General features: G+C 37.1%; 1 long non-coding RNA gene across 2 annotated transcripts in view; it reads left to right on the forward strand.

The window, feature by feature from the left end:
* LOC126754124 (uncharacterized) overlaps nt 1–24,429 on the forward strand; it is a 121,729-nt gene that overhangs the window by 62,198 nt on the left and 35,102 nt on the right. For both annotated transcript variants that reach the window (XR_007666259.1, XR_007666258.1), the window contains exon 2: nt 3,545–3,689. This is a non-coding gene — a long non-coding RNA (uncharacterized LOC126754124). The remainder of the gene's footprint in view (nt 1–3,544; nt 3,690–24,429) is intronic.

Genomic DNA, 24,429 nt, shown 5'->3' on the forward strand with positions numbered 1-24,429 from the left:
ATGTATACTGGCACTTACAAACATATGTTCAATTTATTTATTTTTTTGGACAGCAGTACCATAAATATTTTTTATTATTTATATTGAATTTTTTTTTAATTTATCTTTTGCCTTTGAAAATTTCTGCTTATGTCGACCTAAAAGTTATTGAGAAAACTCTACAACCGCGTAAGGTGTCTACTCCAATAAAGGAGAATATCGAAAAAATCCCTAATTTCAATCAAAAAATCTCAAATCAAATTATAAGAAATTTTTAAAAAGTCAATAAGTTTTTGATCTCTGAAATATCTAGTTTCTGATGCTATAAAAATATATAATAGGGTGATTTTTCACATAAAAAGCAAATAAGACCCCACTAAACAGTTGAAAAACGCCTAAAATCTGCTTTATTCTTTCATCTACCTAGAAGCACCAGTTTAAATTAGTTAATTTAACATAGTTGGCTTTATTTGTTAACAAAATATTCAAAACTCTTACTTACTAAGAAATATTTTTTTCTTATTAAGCAACTGAAGTTTCCATAATATCAATTTTAACAACTTGTTTTGTACTTCTTTATTAAAATATTAGTAAACTCACAAATCATAATAATAATATCATAGTTTATTATCTACTTCTGTATTATATACTAAATATGTACATAGTATTTACATCTTCTCTTTTACTTTATAAACTTTTCTCTTCCCACAATCAGAACTTGTTCGAATTCCACTGTTCCCGATATGAAAACTCTTTGTAAACACATTTCCAGTGAATCTTCTCTCTTTATAAATCCATTCTCTTGACTATCCATAACTTAACTCTTTGATTGTGGCTCTTCATTTACTCGCCGTACCATGGAGCTTGCTATATACTAAAGTATATAAAATAGCATATAATAATAAGTAGCAACTAATAATAAATTTTAATAAATTTTTAATTTTGTTTATTTAAACACTTTTTGCTTACATCTGGATACAATCTGTAAATCTTCACTAAAATATTGGAATATTATTTAAAGATGTCAGAATTATTAATGTTGCTTCTAAATGGATGATAGAGGCTTGAGCCTATTGCCTTAGTCATCATAGTCTTTGCTGAGTAGCGAATGAGTTATGTTTACATAAGCATGTATGTAATTAATTGTTCACGCGATTAATATTTCACAATATTGACAAATTCATTTCAATTAATTTTTTAATTGGCTAAGCAACTCTAAAGGCGATAGAGTACAAGTTGTAATCATATTGGTACTCTATTTCCAAATGGTTTTGACACTTTCTTTAAAATAAAAGTTCGGGCTTATGATCAAGTTGATCAAACAAATTCAGTTCTCAATCGAAATACCGCTGCAAAAGTATATAAAACTTCCCATTTTCATGAGAGTACTTCGACGTTTTTTATATACCCATCCCATTGAAAAAGTGACCGAAACCTAAGGCACAATTTCATTAGCTTTAGAGAAAAAAGTATAGGTTTTTTATATTTACTATGATTTGCGTCAAGCTTATGAATTCCGGCTTCTTTAATAACACCGGTCAACAGAACTTTTGAGGCACATATCTTATTTTTGTTGCTTTTATACACACATTTAGAATTCATTCTTACAATAGATATTGAAAGGTTGACTACAAATGTTTCAAAATGAAAAATTTTGCTTTTCCTGTCATGTTCTGAAGAAGTTTCTCTTATTAATCCCCAAATATAGTCTCCCATCATGCTTTCAGCTATCTCTCAGATTTTCTTCTATATTTATGAAAGCGTTCGTCCTGTTCTTCCTATATAAATGGTAACATGTGCATCTTTAGAGAGCTAGAAACAAACAGATCCTAGAGGAAACAAATCTTCCTTCCATTCAATCGGCAGCTATTTCCTACGCTGCAAATCTCCGGGCGTCAGTAGCATCCCACGCAAACCCCAGCATCAACTGTCTTGCCACTCTCAGCTGCAAGAAAACCGACCGTTTCAGAAGACCATGTATCCTGACAAATCCTTCCGCACCCACCTAACAATAAAAACAAAAACTCGTGCTTCACTTTTTAGCATCAGATTCTTTTGAGAGCCACTCACAACTGAATCTTCCTCCTTTCTTCCACAAAATTACATTCTCGGTTCATAACCATATGGTTGGCAACCGGTGTGGGGGGGTTTTAGTCGGTAGGCGCATCAGGCGAATCCGACACTACCCGCCAGGGTATCTTTAGAAGATTTCCCCTCACATCTCTTCAAAAAAAAAAAAATCTTTAGAGACATTCAACATCCGATGATGGAGAAATTCGTAATCATGTCAATAGCTCGTCATAATTGTCAGGCCTATGGTTTCCAAGAAACTATACACTACTGCTATAAATAACTATAACTATAAAAAGGAGTCAACAACCGCCGACAACTTCTAGAAAACATTTTATACTGGTTGTTACAGAAAATAGAATTATGAAACACTTTATTCCTCTCCAATTTGCTACATTTTGTGTTGACATGTGTAATCTGCCAAAGCATATACATTTTTTTCAAAACTAATACCGCATAAAGTTTGTAAGAACCTTGTCGCCTTCAGAATAATTTCGGAATCTAAAAGTATCACTCCGCGCTGAGATGATGAAAAATACTTTTAAGAAAGCGAATGTATAGTGGAAAACTCGATGTCAGCACACTATTCAAAAAAGATAAAGCAAATTTATTTATATCTTTTTAAACTTGATTTTACATTGGTAAGCGAAAACACCGCCTGCTTGTTAAGAATTTTTCATGCTAGCTTCTGCTGATATAAAATTTTGCCAAAACTCATTTTTCAATAATATGTGACCTGGTCTACGAAAAGGGGGCTTAGGTGTCAAAAAAAAGGAGAACAATTAATGAGATAACGAGAAACTGAGGATTATTTATAGAAAACGTGACGCTCACTATTTATAAAATCGTTAGATAGTTGACATGTGACTGTCGTGACGCTCACTACTTATTCATACTTTGTCAAGATTTTCTAAAATAGTATAGATTGCGTGGACTTCTCAACATGACTCCATCCTCCTGTAGCGGAATAGCATAATATTTAAAAACACTTTCCCTCACATTTATATGTAATTATCATTCTATCACGTTTACTTTCTTTGAAAAGCTACAAGTACGGTGGACCACTTTAAACTGACATTACGTTATATTGTTGAATTTTGTCTAGTGAATGTCCTAAGTAATAAAAATTAATATAAACTAGATCTTCTTCAAACTTCCTTGCAGTGATATTGTAAGCGGCCAAAGTTTAGGCGATATTATGCTATATTCTGAACTCAAATACACATATACTTAAGGATCCTAACCTAAAATGTATTTCATTTTTCATTTACAGTTATCCGGTTACTCTAACCAAATTATCAAGTATATATCAGTTTTTGTGTGTTTATGTATACGTACATATGTATGTATTTTTATATAATTTTCATATTTCACTTTTTTCATCTGTTAAATTCCTCATCTTTGCCCTCCAATGCATAACTTGCACCCGCTTACACCGGCCAATTGAAAAAAAAAACCTAAAATTGAAATTTTATTTCCTCACTTTCCGTTGCAGTTGTTCCGTTTTCCAACGCACAACAAACACACATTCAATGTGGCACCTTCACAGCCACTTCTGCAGAGCTGCTCATCTAAGGTTACACAACAAATAGGAAGAAGAATAACAAATAATAACGAACGCAGAATTGCTGTTGTTGTTGGTAAGTACATATTCAAATTTTACAGTTATACACGAATATGGTTATTTCATTAGAATGCACTGCATTTTATTGCTTACTTTCGGTAATTCAATATCAGCATGTCCTGCCGGCGCAGGATAACGCACTTTTCACTTTTATGCGAGTTCGAATTCTTACAAACCTATCTTTGTGTGTGTGTAGGTGTGCATGTATGTGGGTGCTTGCGTTTGTGGAAAAACTCAGCTGGTGCACGCTACACTGTTGTTTTTGGGGGGTTGTTGCCACTCGAGGGGATATCCTGTCTATCATTAACTACGCATGCCTCACCATACAACAACAACACACTAACACTTGCAAGCGTGTGGGTGCAGCAACTGTAAAATTTTCTGTTCGTAAGCAAATACTTTGCGTAATGCACCGGTCATGTGACGTATCGTGTCAGCTGTGCCGTTACTTGCCACCAGCCGATAATACGCACACACACACACACTTACACACGAAGTCAAAATTTCCAAACGGACCAGAAATTGTAATATCCGCATTTGTTTTTAGGTGTAAGTTTATGGATTTTTTATAGTGGGGTCATTTGAGATTACAGCCAGCTGTTGCTGGCGATTTTGGGAAACCGTTATATTGGGTTTAGATGGGATGCGCTGAGTTCATTGGTCGCTGGAAAGGTGGAAATGGAGCAGGAAGCGAAAGCAGGATGATTTGGAGAAGAGGAAATGATCTGCTGGAGATATACATACTTATACGTAGACGACTTAGGATCTTCTTCGATGGTTTAACGAGTTACAAAGTCGGTTTTTTGATGAATTATAGCCAGGTGCCCGGAAACGAGCTATCAGAGAGGTAAACATAACAAAACCCAAAGATCTGTCATTGATGGACTGTCAGACGGTATTTATATCAAAAGACGGCGTGGGCCCTCCTGCAAGAAATATTGAGAAAAAGGTGGACTTTTGAAGTCAGCGGAAAATACGTGTAAGCGTAAAACCTTTTCACAACAGTATTTGGCGCTGTTTAAGCGCAGACTCTCTGCACCATTTCGTGACCGCCGTTGAAATATGGATCTACCAATTAAGGCGCAGTTGGAACAGTGGACTCTACCTTCCGAAACTACTCCGAAAAAGCGAGAACTATTTCATAAACGTCTATTTTCTGGTATTCTAAGCGAATAATCTGCATCGACTACCTAAAAAATGCCAAAACAGTCTCTAGGATATTTTTCTCTCATATAAGAGGCCAACGTAAATCTTGATTATTCACAGTTTTGCCGTCGCCATTAGCTCCCAAATACCTGCAAAATGTATTATCTCTTCGTTAACTGTGCTTAACTTTCCTTTCCTTCAAAAACCGTATCCGTTGAATACGAGCTCTTTAAAAATTCCACTAATTGAGAACCGTGAGAAAAACGTTAGTCCTTTAGTCAGATTTTCCACAGACACATTGCAGTCTCACGCCAATTTCTACAGCTAATTAAATTATGCGAACTTTTATTCAATCACAAAATATCTGTCAAAACATTTTCCTAAGAAAATGATATATGAGCTAGACCAAGCAGATCATTTTCACGGGTAAAGCACAGACTCGACGAAGTCATCCTCGTTTTCGGCGGCGCTGATGAGGCAGCTGTGGGTGAGGGCATGTCAAAATCTAAAACAGATTTGAATTTGAGAAGACACTACTTAAAATTCATGAAAACAAAAATATAATACGGTAGTGGGAAAAAAGGCGGTGGCACGTAAATATATATACGAGCGTTTTTATATACCCTACGCAATGGTACATAGAGGGATGTGTCGAAAGTGTAAGCACTCAGCGATTTGCTGCTATTTTTAGTGACAATTATTTGTGTACATACACAGAGCAAGTAACTTCGGTGGCTCGTAGTGTAAAGTGAACCCCCATTCAGTGACGCAATGCTGCGCCGAAAGGATATTTCACCGTTCCATTGTCGGCTGTCTGCCTTTTCGCCTAGTTGTCAGGCATTTATGCACTCAATCATCGGCTAACTTGCAACAATGCATGTTGCGTAAGTGGCACAGTGGCTGGTGGTGGTGTGGTGCTAAAGCAGCGACTACGACAGACGCGTGTCATGTGCGCATGCGCCGCCACTTAGTGCATTGCAGCACACACGGCACAGCAGGGCAATGTTGTTGCATATTTGAGAGGGTTTTCGACTAATTTAAAAAGTGGAAATAGACAACGAAAGGGGCGGTCTACAACGCGCGTTGTGTGCTTAGCGTCAGCTGGTTGCGTGCCGCTATCTGCTGGCGATGAATTTAAATAGCAATTTTTTTACAAAATGAAAATATAAATTTGCTTAATAGAGGGTGATTTATGTTACAATGCATCTTTACATGGCAAAAACAATTTGCAATTTGCGCATGCGCTGTTGGCGTTTTCAATTGATTTCAAAATTTCAAATTTTTCCCATTAGCGATTCCATGTTCGCAACAACTAATCGATGATTGACGAGTTTTCCTTCAAAAACGCTGTCTAGTCACCAATACACGCGCAACTCGCTCAGCATATGGTAGCCGTACTCATGCACGTGACCCTACTCGAATTGCAGTACTCACAAATTCCCTTGCGATTTTCGAGTATTTGAGGCTTCAAACTGTCAATCGGTTATTGAATGAGACATGTTAACCGTTTGCTGTATTGGAGTAGTTGCAATTATTGTTTAGTTCAGAAATGTGTTTTATTGGATAATTGCGCTTGGAATTAGTTACAAATTATTTTAAAAAAATATATATGCATATATATTTCAATATTTTTTAAGGGTTCTAATGTCAACTCATCTGAATTAAATTCGAGAGTCAGCTGTCATAGAATTATATATAAATAATTTTGGGGATGCTATTAGTTGAATAAAAATCATATATAATGCGTCTTTTACTCAAAATTATAATTTTACCGTTTGTTTTTGCTAAATAATATTTCTCATAAGTACCTTAAATCGAGGTTTCAGTGTTAATTCGTCTATGCAAATAAATATCCCATAATCACCCACGAAGTGTTGTAACATACTTTCCGAGACATCAATCTCAAATTTTGCACACTTCGTTTTCTCCTAAAAGAGCTGCTCATTTGTCGGAACGATCAGTCAAAATTAAGCCTTTCTTTGGAAAACTTTTTTATTTTACAAAATAGCTTTCTTGACTTCCTTGTCTCCTAACCTTGTTTCAATGATTTTAACTCACTCCCTAACTTCAAATTGAATGGGGAATATTTATTTTTATTCGAAAGAACATCCTTTGGCATTTATTTTTTGATTATTAGCTCTTTCAAATGTTGGCCGTGGCTACGTCTCAGATGGTCCATCCGTTGAGTGCAATTTTCGATGACTTCTTCAAGCATTTCGACTGGTAACAGGCAAATGACATGCGTGATGATTTGCTCCAAGGCCTGAATAGAAGCATAATTGTCCCCATTGACTTTAGACTTTACATATTCTCATAGGAAGAACTCTAACGGTGTGATATCACACGATTTTGGTGGCCAATCGACAGGCCCAAAACGTGAAATTATCTGTTCACCGAAGTCTTCTCTTAACAAATCTATTGGTTGTTGCGAAGTGTGGGAAGTGGCGCTGAAACCAAATGTCGCCGAGATCACGAGCTTCAATTCAGACATCAAACAGTCGGTTACTATGGCGCGATAACGGTCACCATTGACGGTTACGTTCTCACCGGCATCATTTTTGAAGAAATATGGACCAATAATTTCACCGGCCCACAAATCACACCAAACCGTTCTTTTTTGACAGCTCTTGAATCTCTTCAGGTTGCTCTTGGTCCCAAATGCATCATTTTTGTTTGTTTACATATTCATTAAGTCAGAAATGAGACTTATCGTTGAAATAATTTGGCTCGAAAACGTCGGATCTCCTTGGAACTTTTTAAGACCCCATTGAGCGAAGCACTTTCGCTAGAAAGTTCCAGCGGCTTCAGTTCAGTGAGCGAAGTTATTCCATACGTTAGCCCAAGTTGCTACGAACTTCGCCGAATCGACTCTCCACGGTCTTCATGTACACTCTCAACTACATTTTCTTCGCTGCGTGCTGGATGTGGTCTATTCAATCGAATATCATCCAATAATAAATTATGGCTCTCAAGATGGGTGATGGTGTTGGAACTAGAATACTTAGCAGGCCGATTATGTTTACCATGAGTTGAGTGGAGCGCACGAAGCATTTTCTTTAGAGAAGGTGAGATTTTCTAATAAAAACGAACGATTTGTAAAATTACTTGACACGACTCACGTATGATATGTCAATAAAAAGCTATTGAGAAAAGCACGTCTTTTTATATCACCCGCATCGAAAAAGTAGATTTCATTCTACGTTCAAACCGATATTCTTGAATTTCTGAAAGATAACAAAATAAGAAAAAAGAATTATAGTCTAATATTGCAGATTTTGTTGGTAGCAGGAACGGTTGATAAGGTAGCGGACCAAAATAGACCGCCTTAAGTCATCAAATCGAATAATGTCCTAATGAATACGAATTTTCTTGATATTCTAATTGCTAAAATATTTGGAATATTTTCCACTCAGACTGTAGAACCCTTAAGACATTATCCGTAACAATTGTATCCCTTTTTTTTTTTACTCAACGCCTGCTCAGCATACTGTAGATTCTGTCCGACCTATTCTTCAATGATAAAATCGGAAAAATTCTGTGATGTTTCATAGAACTTAATGCAACTTTATTCAAGCGAATAGTCTTTGGTATGGAATCCTCCTAAGACTGATAATGTTTACACAAGGATTCCTCAGAAGCCAAACTTTAAATTCAATCAGCTCAACTCAATTAGTCGTCATTTCATCTTGTCCACAATTTCTTTAATATAGACTTTTTTGTTGGGATTTGTACACACGATCAGAAAATTTCTTGTTGTACTATAAATGATTAAGAGGTCTCTTACATCTGACACAAAACTCATTGTTCTGATATTATAATAACACAAGATCATCCGAATTACATGCCATCTAAGGTGTGACGCCAATTAGCGGAGATTCAAAAAACAAGTTTAAAGAATTTTCTATGAAAACATGCATTTCAGCTTAAGCAGCTGAGACCAACTGCAGCGTTTCCTTGTAGAAATCTGCGCCGTCCTGTGGTTGCAAGCAAATACCGCAGGCGACAGATTCGCAAACATCAGGTGCTGTTATCAATGATCTGGCGCGACAAGGAAGCAGTTGGAACGCAACTCAAAGAGCTAAACGGAAAAAATTAAGAAAAATGTTGTTGTGTGGCATACAAACTGCACAAAAATGTGAGATGTTTTCTGGAGATAACCAAATCAGTCGGTAATTATCTCATTTTGATTCTTCTAACAAGCGATTTACCACATTTTGTGGCATGTCCGCGGCGTTGACGACCAAGCGCCGGTAATTTGTCTACAGGCACAACCTTAAATATTTGCTTAGAATAGTGGAAAATTAATCTTATCAATTTGTTGTTATGGTCGAAGCGCCACAGGAGCGCAACATGCAACACACGCTTGTTGGAAGGTGATTAGGACAAGCTGCCAAGAACATACCTGTGCACACACATGCAAACATATGCGATTTAATATATTTATAGCGCTGAAGTTGGCCAGCACGTGTTGCATGTGTTGCAAGAAAAAAAGTAGTGAGACACAATTTGAGAGCCAATCAATTAATTAATTTAAGTACCTGTGCAATTTTAATGTGGGCGAAAAGCAATTTTTTTTAGCAACGAACGACCACACACAAGTTAGACCGAAGTGTTGACTAGCAAAGAAGGTTAGTGCGAAGGTAGCGTTGAAAAAGAGCCAAAAAGTTGGCAGGGAACCGCTTATGCGCCAGGCAGGGTAGCACACCGAACTCCGCTGTCTCGGCACTACCGACACTTTCATTTAGCACTTGCCAACTTCAGTTACAGCATGCTGTGGCCGCCACTCCTCAAAACAGTGTTAGGTATGCCAATTTTATTCGAAATCTGTGGCTGTTGTGTGGTCGACTTTTATTAGTTTTGGTCTGTCGTAGCAGTTAAATTGAGTTGTGTAAAAATCTGTTACACTTTCACCAATTCTATCAGCCCCAGCAGCAGCAGCACCACTTCCGGCCAAGTGGAGCTGGAGAAAGCTGCTTGCAAAGAGGAAGAAGATGCGCAAGTACAGCGAAAGCCTAAATGACCGTTTAAATTAAAAATTTTACACCTCAAAGTCGTTTCAGAATTTTGGTGAATTTAAGAAACCGCAAAACGAAATCTCATTAAATATCCGAAAGTCCTTCGCACGAGTGCGGCAATAAAAAGTAAAGACATGAAAACGTAAAGCAGATTAAATACACCAAAACTGATAAATGGAAGCAATAAAGAATCTAAAAAAGTAAAACAACAAATAAAATAAAAATAATAAAAAAAACACAGCGAACAAAAACCCATAAAAATAAACACACTTCGAAAATTGTAAATAAACCACAAATTATAATGTTTTGGTAACTTTGGTAAATAGCCAACTCAACTTGCATTATTTGGCGTTTTCCAACTGACACGAATTACTTTATATGGTTACTTATATTTTAGTAAAACCTGTGAGATATGATGCAACAATTTTTCATCATTACAAAAATAATATCAGAAAACGAACACTCATGATTTCTTTGGCCAACAATTTCTGTTTTTGGTTTCCAAACTATCAACGAAACCGCCGCAATGCTTAATAGAACTCAAGGATACTATGATTAACTGCAAATTCAAAGTTTTATCAAGAATGTTTGTCTTCAGAAATAATATTCATCAAGACTCGTTCTAAGTGCCTTGTCACAGAAATCGCTTCAATGCAATTCCGATATTAGTTTCAGAGAGGATACCCTTTCCCATCCATCTCCATTGGCAACTTGCTTTCTAGAACCGGACTAATGGACCTTGCGTGCGCTTATAGTTGATCGACGACTAGTTCCTGTAATAACAGGTCTTCTGCGGGAAGAAGTACCACAAATCAAGATAAAGATCTGATGAACTTATTTAGATAGGTCAGAAAAAAGTAATCTTCGATCAATCAAATAACGACCTGAGGTTGTTCACAAAAGATTCATATTTTAAGCGTTCTAAAAGTCTTGTATGACATAGTTGTCACGGATGGGTCGCTTGAAGGAAGGGTGGGGTGGAAACATCCTCCGTCAATTTGGCTCTCCATTTTTTTTCAGGCAGAAGTTTGCTTTCAAGGTTACGGTTGACGTACTACCGTGTAGTTCATCCTCTTTTAGGGAGATGAGCATTCACTCTGACCTGAGCTCGCTAACTGTTTGACCTCACTAAAAATAGCATCAAGCATCAGACTCGTTTGGGTGCCTTGTCACAGGCTGAAATCGCGGAGTGTCTGAGATGGATCTCCAACTGGTCTTAAGATCCAGTAATATACCGCGCGTTTTGAACTACTTGCCCTGAACAAATATTATATCATGTTGCCGGAATCATAAGATCTTTTTTAGAATCGACCTCGATCAATTTGACCCGGAATGCGAACCGAGTCGATAAAAAAAAGGTTCCGAGGTTGGTACAAATATCCATTTGGGTTTAGTTATCAGTTGTTTGGTTATAACCACCAAAACTTTATTAGCTTTAATATATTGGGCTCAAAACGCTTGATCTCTAACGATCTAGATACCACAATAAATATTCCCAACTTGCAAATGAAATCGGTCCAAAGATCATCTTTTATCTTCTTGCACACACAAGATCTAATTTGAATAGATGAGTGGCATACCATAAAAGTCTTTGCAATAAAGTGACTCAAACCACATATTTCGACTATGCAACCAATTGTGCAACTGACAACTCGATCTGCGATACTGATTTGTTAGGAGCAGCCCTATTTTTTGTTAGACATAATATTATTAATTTCACTTTTCGCTGATCAACAGTTTAAAGTTGGTACTATTTTTGTCTTTTTTGTCAAAAATTGTGCTAGTGAGTCAACTGATACGAACGATGACCGCAGTTAGATAGTTCTTTTATTCTCCTATGATAGAGATTCATTTCCCTTATAATATACAATATACTTCATTTATAACAGTTATAATCAATTTAATCCACATATTATCCAAAGCTCGATAAGAACGATAATCAATTTGAAGTGTGCTATCTACAAAGTGGCGCCTTAGTTTACAAATATTTAGTACACTTTTGCTGTCACCGTAAGGATTGAAACCAATTGGGACTAAATACGAAAAAAGTGGAACATGCAACATAAAGACGGTAATAAACAAAATTTAAAACGCAGTGGACATTTTTGGGTCGCGCTTAATAACACTTAAGTAAAATGAAAACAGAACATAAAAAAAAAGTAAGGCGGCAGTATGGTGGTTAAGACCGAAAACTTTAAACCCATGAAGTTTGCAAGAATTGAAGAAATATTAAATAGTTTGATGTACTACAGATTTCGCGGGTTGTCGGCAGACCCGAACCGCATGATGTTTCATAGGAAGTGGGCGTGATTAGGCTTGTTTTGTTTCCATTTTTGGATTATAGGAATTTTCACCCCAAAGGGTCAGTGGAAAAACCCGTAGTCGAACTTTAAGACCAATTCGTATTAAATCTCAGCTCCAATAGCTAAATTCTATACTATATTTAACAGATTCTCCTATTTTCCAAAAGTTTCAACAAGTATCCACATTTTTGTGGAGATGTGATACTCACATTAAGTCTCCCAGGAACTGGTTACAAGCCCACCAATACAAATTTTGAAACGACATTCGTCACAGTAACCTTTTGTGGTAATTTTTAACTTCGATTCGTTTACTACAACAGATGTGTGAAAATATTGGGCTTGACAAGGGTCATCAAAGAATATAATATATGCCTTATCGTTCGATTTTTCGTCAAATTATCTCAATATTTCGAAAAATTTTGTACACATTTATAATATTCCATCTACTCCGACTACTTGTAGTCAGAAAACAACCGTTTGCGGAACAAAACAATTGTACTCTTATAACACATGTTGCGACAGCATTAAAATTATGCTGGAAAAAACTAGTATCCTCCTTAGTAACATATTGCGAGAGTATGAAAAGTAGCAGCAACCTAAGTACCGTTTACATAAATGTCCAACACAAGCTTAACGCCGCAGCGGGCAACAGCGCCAAGTCCAACTTAATTTTCGAAACCAAATTCCTTTGCTGTTGGACACTGCTGCTCGCCCGCTCATCAGTCATTGGAAAACTTAAATGAATTACTTAACAAGTGTGTTGCTGTTACCGTATTACTGTTATTTATGTCAGTCCAACCATTGTGGCAGTTGTTGTTGTTAGCGGTGGTAGCACTCGTAAAAATCGAAAATTAATTTTACACAATTCGTTTCCTTCAACTTGCCACTGCCAATAAACATGAGCAACCACAAACGAACAAAAACGCTACTAACCACAACGCGGGCCACCACAACAACAATTACAACAAAACACCGATTTGTACTCATTTCTTGCACACATTCAATCGAACAAATGTGCAAGTAAGTATAAATGTCAGTGGTGCCGCGCCACGCACCAGCCCAACTCCAGCCCCGACATTAATTTCGTATGTCGATTTTAGCCAACAGCGACAGCGTCATTTAACGGCATTACCGATGCCGCCACCATAAATGCCAACTTCGATTTCGATTTTATTTTCGATTTTCCTGCATTGTGGCTTGGCCCTGAAAGCGCTTGTAGCCCGGCGCAAGTACAAGTATTTGCAAATTTTTCCACAAATAAAAGGCACAAGAATGCTGCAAGATCTTTCGGTCCCGCTGTCTGGCTGTTTTGTGTAAAGCGCCTTCACTCATTGACCTCCGCTAAGGTCGCAAAAATTTAAATTAAAATACGAAAGAGTATTTTGTAGTGATTTGTATTTACAAGATTGTGTGCAATTTGATTTTTTCCCATTTTGTGTTCGAATTTTTTTGGAGTACAAAATTTGTACTTGAAATTTCGAGATTTCCAATTTTGCACTGTGCGCTTTATTTTAGGCTCAGTTAACAGATTTGTACGAGAAATTGTAAGTTTTGACTGAAATGATTCGAGTTTTTTGGAACCTGATACGGAAAAAGGCCTATAAGATTACATAATGGAACCCGTACTCGTAATTAAGAGCAATGAAAATCAAAGCCTTACAATTTTCGAAAAACGTAAAAATTATCGAAGCCTAGACCTGAGTTGAAGCGTAAGTAAAATCTTTTTGCAAGGAATGCTCCTACGGGACTATTAAAGCATATACTACAAATTAAAAGTCACGAAGTGTCTTCTTCTTTTTTACTGGCGTAAACCCGCTTACGCGTTTATAGCCGAGCTTACAACAGCGCGCCTGTCTTTCTTCCTTTTTGCTGATTAACGCCAATTGGATATTCCAAGCGAAGTCAAGTCCTCCTCTATCTGGTCTTCCCAACGGAGTTGAGGTCTTCCTCTTCCTCTGCTTCCCCCCGTGGGTACTACGTCGAATACTTTCAGAGCTGGAGTCTTTTCGTTTATTCGGACGGCATGGCTTAGCCAGCGTAGGCGCTGTCTTTTAATTCGCTGAACTATATCAATGTCGTCGTACATATATCTCATACAGCTCATCGTTCCATCCGCAAAGGACCATAAATCTTCCGCAGAACCTTTCTCTCGAAAACTTGTAACGTCGACTCATGAGATGTTGTCATTGTTCATGGTTCTGCAACATATAGCACGACGGGAATGATGAGTGACTTTTAGAGTTTGGTCTTTGCTCGTCGAGAGAGGACTTTACTATTCAATTGCCTACTCAGTTCGAAGTAGCACCTTTTGGATTTCGAGGCTGATATTGTTGTTCCAAAATAGACGAAATTAGCTACGACGTCGAAATTATGACTGTCAACAGTGACGTGGGAGCCTAGTTCAGATTACTGCTTCTTTATAGTCATTACTCATCATAGAAACCCTGAGGTCTACATACTAAGTACTTAATACTCTATGAGGTTCCATAATTAACAAGCCACCTCCTCCATATAATATTCATCTCCTCTCTAGAAAAGTTACACCATATTTATCAAAATCAAAATATCCCTTCACCAACCAAAACATACAAACATTTCAACTTGTCATTCGCCAAAGTGGCGCAATTGAAATTCCAACACCAACACCAACACAGCCATTCCACAATCGCAGCTTCAATTTCAGTTTCAACCTCAAGTGTCAGTAAGCACAAATTTTCGACACCTCTCAAGTATGTACCACAAGTAGCTTGGCATGAAGCTGAAACAAAGCAGGGGCACAATATTTCACCCTTCTCAATCTGCGCTAACAACACTTGCTGTGCTGCTTGTAACACTTTTGTGTTATCCCCTCCCTGCTTATCTTCGGAGCGCCTACATAATTTGCAGTAAGTTATGCTCAGCTTTATGTTGTACATAGTTTTGTTGGTATTGTATGGTAATCACCCGAAAAATGGAATGGTACGTGAGTGTGAAAAAAACAGCTACAATTTGTTGTCGACAACGTCAAGCCCCAGAGGTCAAGTCTTCGAATCAAACAGTTCTTTTCGGCTGGCATACTTATGTTGTTATTGCGCATGATCATGGAGATTGGCAATTTGGCTCATCTGCATTTCTTTCGCTGCGTCTGTCGCTTCCTTTTTGTTACTCTGTCTTTCACGAAAGGAAATATGAACCTGCTTGTCTGCTGCTGCTGTTGCTTGTTTGCAACTGACCTTTTCCTCTTAAGCCGAGCTTTTTGTCAAGGCTCAGGCGACAATTTCGTTGACAGTTGAGACGTTTGCTGACGGCTTCGTAAGTAATGGCTCGTGCTGGGTGATAAACAAATTTACACAAAGTGAGGGAGTCTTAAATTCAAGGTGGATAAGTTAGTCAGGTATGGTTACTTTTAACTGATATTTCATGAAATGTGCGGCTTATATTTTTGGCGTAGAATTTCCCTAAGATTCATTTTGTTCCACAAAAGTTTAGGTTCACCATTCTTAACCTGAAATTGTACTCGTATATCAAAATATAAAACCCTGGAGAGTCAAATTGTAAACAAAAACTTTTGTCATGAATATATTTGTAAATCTTAACACGTATCTTAAAGCTATTTTGTCTACTATTTAGGTCTATAACTATACACGAACAGATGACATAACTTGATTATGTTCTCATTGTTCCATTATTGAGAACAATCGTTGGAATTTGGATAATTGGAAAACATGACTAAGAAGCAGATACCTTTTGATTACTTAATAAAGGGTGGTACATTTCGAGGTTCCCTACTTCTGTAAAGAAAAAACACAGAAACTTCAAATTTAATGGGGAATGTTTTGAAGATTATGTCTTTCTAATATTGGCCGCAGCCTCGTCTCAGATGGTCCACCCGTTGAGTTCAATTTTCAATGACTCGTACGAACATTTCGACTGATAACTGGCAAATGATACGCGTAATGTTTTGCTCCAAGTCCTGAATCGAAGCGGGGTTGTGCGCATAGATTTTACACATATCCACAGGAGAAAGTCTAACGGTTTGATACCACACGATCTTGGTAGCCAATCAACCGGCCCAAAACGTGAAATTATCTGCTCACCGAAGTGTTCTCTCAATAAATCCATTGATTGAAGCGATGTGTAGAAAGTGGCACCATCTTGCTGAAACTAAATGTCGCCGAGATCACGAGCTTCAATTTCAGGAATCAAAAAGTCGGTTATCATGACGCAAAAATGGTCACCATTGACGGTTACGTTCCCACCACCATCAGTTCGGAAGAAATATGAATCGGTGATTCTACCTGCCCACAAACCATACCAAACTTGAATTTTCTGGGTGAAATATTTGCTCTCGAATCTCTTCAGGTATATATTGAGCGAGAAATGAGCCTCATCGCTAAACAAAATTTGGCTCGAAAACGTTGGATCTTCTTGGAACTTTTCAAAAGGCCATAGAGCTAAGCGTTTTCGCTTGGAAGTTCGAGCGACTTCAGTTCTACGTCTGCTATCTTTTATTCACGGCATACCGTGGTATATTCGGTCGATTATTGTCCAATAATGAATGCTAGATCTCAAGATGGGTGATGGTGTTGCGCATGGTATGATCAGTAGGCCGATTATGTTGATCATAAGTTGAGCGAAGCAAGCGAAACACATTCTTTACAGATCGTGAATTTTCGTAATAAAGTTGAAACGATTTGTAAAGGTTGCTTGTTAATTGTTATGTAGAATCTTAAGTTCTGATAGCAAAACATCATTGAAGTATTTGACACACATCATTGTGAAATGAATCCTCCGGCCGTAAAAACTCAACAACTGGTCTTCCAACAAAATTTAAAATTCCTAAGGCTCTGGTAAACAAAAATATGGCAATGGTTAATTTGTGGCACGTTACTTTTTACGCTCTTGATAACACCTGTGTTGTTGCTGCTTGCGCTGATGTTTGTGTAGCCGAAATATAGAAAATTACATGTTAGCCTTACTCTCATTAGAAACTTCAAGGGTTTCAGCAGCGGCGCTTTGGATTTTGTATTCCAGATCTTTCAAGCGAAGACACAACTACAAACAGACTTTGCTTTGGCCTACAACCGCTTATAGGTGCATTCTGTGTTCTGTGCCATATAATTGATGAGCTTTTAGTGTCTAAAACAGGAAACACAGCATAATAATTAAACGAAGGGAAAATATAGCAACGGTTTATACTGTTTTTGGGATTGCACTCGGCGCGAGCGGTTTGCTGGCGGCAAGAGAAAAGTCGAAAATTATGTAGGTTGTAAATGAAACATATGCAACAAATTGCAGGTACAAGTAGTACACACGAAAAAGGTGTTAAACACAGAAATCGTTGCGTCGTCAATAACGTCAAACAGCGAGAAGCGTCAAAAAGTGAAATAAATAAATCACATTTCATGGCTGAGCGAGCCCTTTTAGCGCCGAAAATGAAAGGGTTTCACGTCTACTCGCCTTTTTTTGCCGCACAATTTCTTTCTTTCTCTCCATAGCTTTTATCCACTGAGCGCAATTGTGTATATTTAACGAAATGATTAATCATTTGGCAGGTGGCAATAGCGCACCGTAGGCGCGTTAAAACGGTACTTGAGTGTTAAATGAAAACAATGTGAATAGTGTGTACAAATAGAGTGAGTGAATCACAAATGATTGCTACACGATTGCATGTTTGGATCTTAAAATGTTTTGACTAATTAAAAATCGTTAAAGAGAAACAGGATTGGGAAGAGTTGTGGACTTAAGACACAATTCATTTTTATTTTGCCACCGATATCTAAAAATTGTGAGATTTTACTTTCTTTGAATATTGGTTTTTAATGGATTAAACTACGCACTGAATTACCCCCACTAAAATAACCTAAATTGATAAATAATGAACTCATTTCTTAACATAATCCGATAGTCAAAAGTTTATTTCAGTAAGCCAAGGGTTTAACGAGATGTATGGCCAGTTGCCTAACTGTAATCATATCTCTCAGACGATTGCTTTAAAAGGTATATCCAAAAGTTCTCGAATAATTTGACTGTGGCATCTATCAGATAGTTACGGTGGAGGTTACCCTTAATTTCTAAAATATGTCGTTTGTTCAAAATACACCATACAATTTTCCTGAATGAAGGGAGATCTATAAAATTTGACAGACAACTCCTTCTTCTTAATTGGCGTTCGAAATATAATCTCTTAGGAGATTCCATACCTTAAGTTTTACATTTCGCTAACTGATAAGGTAACCAATAGCGCTTATTGCTCCAGAATATATTCAAAACGTGCTGCTTTAAGTTTTTTTATTTTTATTTTGGTTAACTGATTTCGAAGAGTATTAGAAGACGGTTAGAAGACGGTTGCCGATGAATTTTAAGTCCATTCACCACATTGCTAAGAAGCATTTGTATATAAAAACGCCGTCATTATATAACACCCTCTACACATACCATAATTTGAGGTTTATGTCGGTACCCTTCTTGGCCACTGCTTTGAACTGCTTAGCACACGTTACCGTTTGCCTATATTTGTTGCATGCAACATAACTAGAAGGCGTGGCACTTCAAAGTAGTTCGTTGCATGAGCCTTTACCGTCTCGTACAAACCAGTTAGTTTGTTTGGCTGTTGTTTTGGTAATGAAGCATAAACGATGATGTGGCAAGTTTAGCGTTGAAATGAAGGTGTTTAGTTAGGTGATTGTTTAAATTGCTACAAGGTGCATACAAAGGAAGTGATTAGTTTGTGCATTGAATTATTGGGATGGCGTCTAACAAGCTGATTTTATGGAACTTTAAACGAGTTTCAGCTGCTTTGAGTATTTTAAAATTTTAATTTAAATTTTTTTGAGAATCCATTAAATATGTGGTTAGACAACTAACCGTATTATTCTACTATTAAAAATTCCTTTCATTTGAAAAGCAGTTTTTCAACATACTAACTCGGTTGTGATTTATAGGTAAACAAAATTTATTTATAAACAGCGAGAACCTCAAACTCTTTCAGAACAAAAGTTTTAAAGTATTATTTATACAAGTCGACAACTTCTTCTGAACTAGCTTCTAAGTCTCGAAAGATCATATTGAATGCTGCCGAATCGACAGTCTTTGAGCAAATATGAGTCTAGGTCTGTTCCGACTACGTTGACAGGTTTCTTGAAAACATAGCAATCCGGGAACCCATAGTAATCGATAAGCCAATTTGAAAAGTTGTTTAGACACTCAAAATTTTGTCATTATTTGCAAAGAGAGTTTAGGCGCTTTCTGTCCTTTGCTGATTCTTATACTGAATTCTGTAACCAGATCAAGTATTTGAGGTCATTCTTATTCTATTTAAATCATCAAAAAATTCTACGACATTCGTATTTCGTTATTCACTCATAAACACATCTCCTGCAACCTTGGGCTGCATTAATTGATTTTCATACGCACTATGAACTTCCCAGTGAATTTCGGTTACTTTTTTTTAACAGTAAGCTATCGCAGTCGCAGCCACCGCCCGAGCATATTTAATTCTCTACTTCAATACTCGCCGTAGCCTTACAAACGCCTCAATTTCATCAATACCACACCCTCTTTCGCCGAGTACCTTATCCACCCGCTTGGCTAAGCTGCCACTATCGACTCTGATCTTCTTCAAAACCCAACTTCACAAGCAGCCTCACAGCCAACGGAAGTGTTCATGGGCAACTAGCCGAATTGTGCCAGCCAGCGGTGTATCCCTGTTATTAATTGTCATAAATCTTGATAAGGTAATAAGCTGTCATTAGTGTTGCCCTCAATAAATATTCGTAAATGTGTGGCAAGCAGACACGCTCGTACGGTGAACGCTTGTATTTTGGTAATTAAATTGGAAAGAGATTAAAAGTACAGCTGATTTTGGTCTTACTGTTTTCTTTTTATACCCTAAACAGTGTTTATTAAGTTTGCCACGAAGTTTGTAACACCCAAAGAGAGGAAGCGTAGACCCCATAAAATATATTCATAAATGATAAAACTTTTCTATTTGACAAGATATATATATCCACGAAATTCGGCATGAATTATTTTCCGAAGCAAGATTATTATCTCCGAAAATACTTTTCAGTTCAGACCATTATAGTATGTAGCTGCCATACAAACTGATAAGCGAACAAAATAAAGTTCGTACATGAAAACTTTTTTATTTGTGAAGGGTATTATCTATTCGGATGCCGAAATTACTTTTTTTCTTATTTTGCTTTCTTGTATTTTGTTGAGCAGTATCAAATATGTTTTCTCCAAAAATTATGGAAGGCTTGTAGGATTAGAAGCAGCTGATAACCTGTCATTAAATCTCAATTTTTATTTGTGGGTAAAGAAAGCTTCGAATGAACAATTGATATGTTTGTGAATATTCAATTATTTGAATTGAATGAACCCTGTGTGTATAGTAATAATTATTGGGGAAATGGTAGAAAGCATTTGCAATAAGCCTATACAATGTAGACGAGAAACAAAGTTTTTGAATTATTGATTTTTGAGTAAAACAGATTTAAATGGAAATGTTGAAGATACAGGCTAAGAGAGCATATTCGAACTTCGAAATTAAACTTTCTTTAGTAGTAGTGGAACATCTTTTCGAAATTTTCAAATATTCGTCTATAATTGCCACAAGTCAGCGCTCCATACACTTACATATTAAATCCATATACACTAAACCAAGTTACTTCTAGTATATTGCCCATGGCAGGGGGATATAGCTTTAACGTCACTATTTTGAAAGTGTCTTCAAAGTAACACATACTGTTTCTTATTCTGGCCGAAGGACAGTATTACTAAATGGCTCTATATCTTTCTCTCAATAAATTTTCAGTTTAGATTTTGTCGGTGATCTCATATGATGCTGGGTTGATTCAAGTCAAATTCGAAACCTTATTATCCAAAGCAATTATTCTTACTAACTGATTTCAGGCGTCTTTTTTAAATACTATTGAAGAATCAAACATTTTCATGATGGATCTACTGATGTACACTAAGTCACAGAAATTTTAAAAGGAAGGTATAAGAATCTTTAGTTGGGCACTTTTGGAAAAATTTGAAAATCTTCGATGACTTCGGGGAGTCTCACTTTGGTACCATGCTTCACATAATCCTATGGTTGGAGTCACAGCTTTAGGAAACAAAAAATGTTCGAAAAATCCATGCAAAAAATCGAAATTTTCGCATTTATCGCTGAAACTCCTAGCTTCATGAAACACTTATTGAAGACGCGATTTTCAAACATAGTAAAGGTACAAATATCTTTTTAGTGGACCGGCCAGGTTTTAGTCGCTATCCGCAAGCCTTTAATACTTACAACAAATAGGTCAGGTTAGGTTAGGTTATAGGAAGTTACGAAGGTAATTCCGGTGACAGACGTCACGAGGATTCCACTTGGATAGTTGAAACAATCAGAACCCCGCAATATAAATCAAAATACCACCAAAAGTACAAAATTTTAACCAGAAAACTATAGGTTATTAAGCTAAACCCTTGAACTCTAGTGAAACTCTCATAACTGTGTTCAAAACTAACCTAACTTTTATATCCAAGTTCGTGGTAAACAAAATCATTGCAAGCATCTATTAACGAAATCACCTGCCGCTGCAGTAATTGTACGAAAATCCTGATAAAATATACGCCGCTACCTCGAGGAAGACATCTATCACCTGTCGTTGCAATACAATGCTTGCAATTTCATGTTTTTTTTCATATACTCGTATTCGCCAATTGGCATACCGCTTGTGGCATATCAAGATTTTAAATTTTTCATAAATCTCCACATTTTGTTTTTCTTTTGTATTCCTGCACGCACCCCAACGCCAATTTCGACCTGCTGCCACATTTCCATTGTCTATCTTTTTATCTCCAAACAACTTCAGTACTCGTACACACATACTGTAGTAGATGCATGTGTATGTATTTGCCATGTGCGGTGTCTTCTATTTCACTATTGCTGCGTTTTTTCCAATTACCTAGCGGTTTTTTGTTTGTTTTGTTTTGAAAGTAGGCAGGAGCAACGGCAGGCCATGACCGACACGTCTGAGAGGATTAGGATTTTTCCACTTTTATCTATCTCTATACGCTTGCGTGAGGATAACGTTGTTTGTGTCTGCGTTGGGACAGGTGGCATGCAGCAAAATTGAGTTGTAGCATTTTTTGCATACTCTTCAGAAGTTGTCTATGATTTGTCGGCCAATTGAGTCGTAGGTAAATCGACTTTTTTGATGGTCAGCGTAAGTGGCTTTGAAGCACGTGTACGGCACGGGAGTAATTTTGGAAATGAAACGCATATGAATATCACTCGCATATCTTTGTGGCTTGGTTATTGTTGTTATTCTTCTATGTGTGACTGTTTACAGATTTTAGATGTGCAATTTCAGAGGATTTCACTACTTCAAATACAATTTTTCGACGTCATCTTTATAAAGGTAGCTTTCGATCAGACAGGGGATCGCTGACTTCTCTATCTATGAAAGGATGTAAGGGCTAGTCAGTATCTGTAGATTAAATTTATGCTATGTTTATTTATGAATATTTTTTATATTGATTAAAAATATTTTTTTTAAGGCTTACTCAAATTTATTTATATATACAACGTATTCAATTTTGAGAAGCTATAGAAATTAAAATCCTCTATCTGTGAAGTCTACTACCTCCAAGGTTCTTAATACATTATACCGCTCCGCACATGATAAATAATTTTTATACAATAGTTGTCGCGACTCCACAGGACCACAACAAAACTGTGAGCGGATTTTCGTCAGAGTAGTACTTTCCTTTATTGATTAGCTGTCCGGAGTTGGGTTTAGCTGCCGCTCAAGATTTGACATCTCTCGAATTGTCGGAAAATATGAATGAGAGATGCGATGAAGATCTTTGATCTAGTGGTACTCCAGTATTTCGATACCGGTTCGATAATGTGAAGATTAGAGGCCTCAACATAGAAAAGGGATATAGTCGTTAGACGCTGAAAACTAGACCAAAGCGTAGTTCCATCATTGCATCACATGCTAAATTAGCCAAAAATCTTAAGTAAAATTGCTACATGGAACAAGATATTTTATTTTTGGCGCGTTCTCTCGACCAAAGACCTCACAGTCCATATTGTGATGGCTTCTGACTTCCTTATATACGGATATCTTCTTCGCATACTTTTTCATCTTCCTCAAACGCATGCATTATTTTGCGCCTTCAACTTGTTTTCTGCCCTTACTCATTACGGACACTACTACACTATACAAGTACCTACGAGTACATTACTCATAATACAAGCGCATACACATACATATATTCTTCAACTGTTTGTACCGATTCGTATTTCAGCAGACTTTTGTCGAAACAAAAGAGTTTCACATGTGCCAGGTGTCTTGATTTCTTGCTGTCGAACAAAAGCCGCAGCAACACAGGCACATGCAAATCCTTACACACATACCTATACAGATATACATGCCTCTGCACAGACTACAAGCTCACAGAATTCAATTGTAGAAGAATTCATTTAACCTGTAGCAACAAACCGTAAGACATGAATGAAAAGAGCACCGTGACAATGCGTTGAATGCCAGGATATAATGTGCGCAGGCACAGGACAATGTCAATAGGATCGCCTGTGCACATTCAACTCATGAGGAGAAGTACTATGCCAGAAGAGAGAAGAGTTCAATGGAGACAATACGTGTTGAGAATGATGGATTGCATACTGCTCTTAACGGTGGAAGAGCAGCAAACGTGCGTATACTTAAGTGGAAGCTAGAATTTGTATATTTACTAAGGTGGATTTTACATAATATGAATTTACTTTAATATAAAGATAAGCGCATTCTATTGACAACACTATACGCCGAAATCGACTTTTTGGTTTTTTAACAAACCAATATTTGTGGTGTATAACATTCTTCGAATAGGTAATTCGATGACTGAAGTAGTGTAGAGATTAGAAACATAGATAGGACTTATGGACAGTAGGCAATAGACAACCTTTGAATATAGTTCCGCCGAAAAAAGCTTCAAATTATTTGGAACTTAAAGCCATATCTCACACTTCATTAATATTAAGAAAAAAGGCTTAATATCTGAAGCTGGAGTTGATAGAGAGCTCCTGACCAACCTTCCTTCTAAGCCTTGACCCACTCACTGCCCCTCTCCTCCAACGACTTCTTCCCACGCCACAGCTCCCTCATCGGTATATTGGCAGAGAAGAAGCCCCCAGAATTCGGTTTTTTAACTCCATGATCTGTGTGATCGAGTATGAAGTCAAAGTGTGTGAGGATATCCGAGTATTCAGATATGTATTTTTAAGAGCCCGATTCTCTGAGTATGATATGTA

Source organism: Bactrocera neohumeralis, chromosome 3 (assembly GCF_024586455.1).
Source record: "Bactrocera neohumeralis isolate Rockhampton chromosome 3, APGP_CSIRO_Bneo_wtdbg2-racon-allhic-juicebox.fasta_v2, whole genome shotgun sequence".
Taxonomy (NCBI): domain Eukaryota; kingdom Metazoa; phylum Arthropoda; class Insecta; order Diptera; family Tephritidae; genus Bactrocera; species Bactrocera neohumeralis.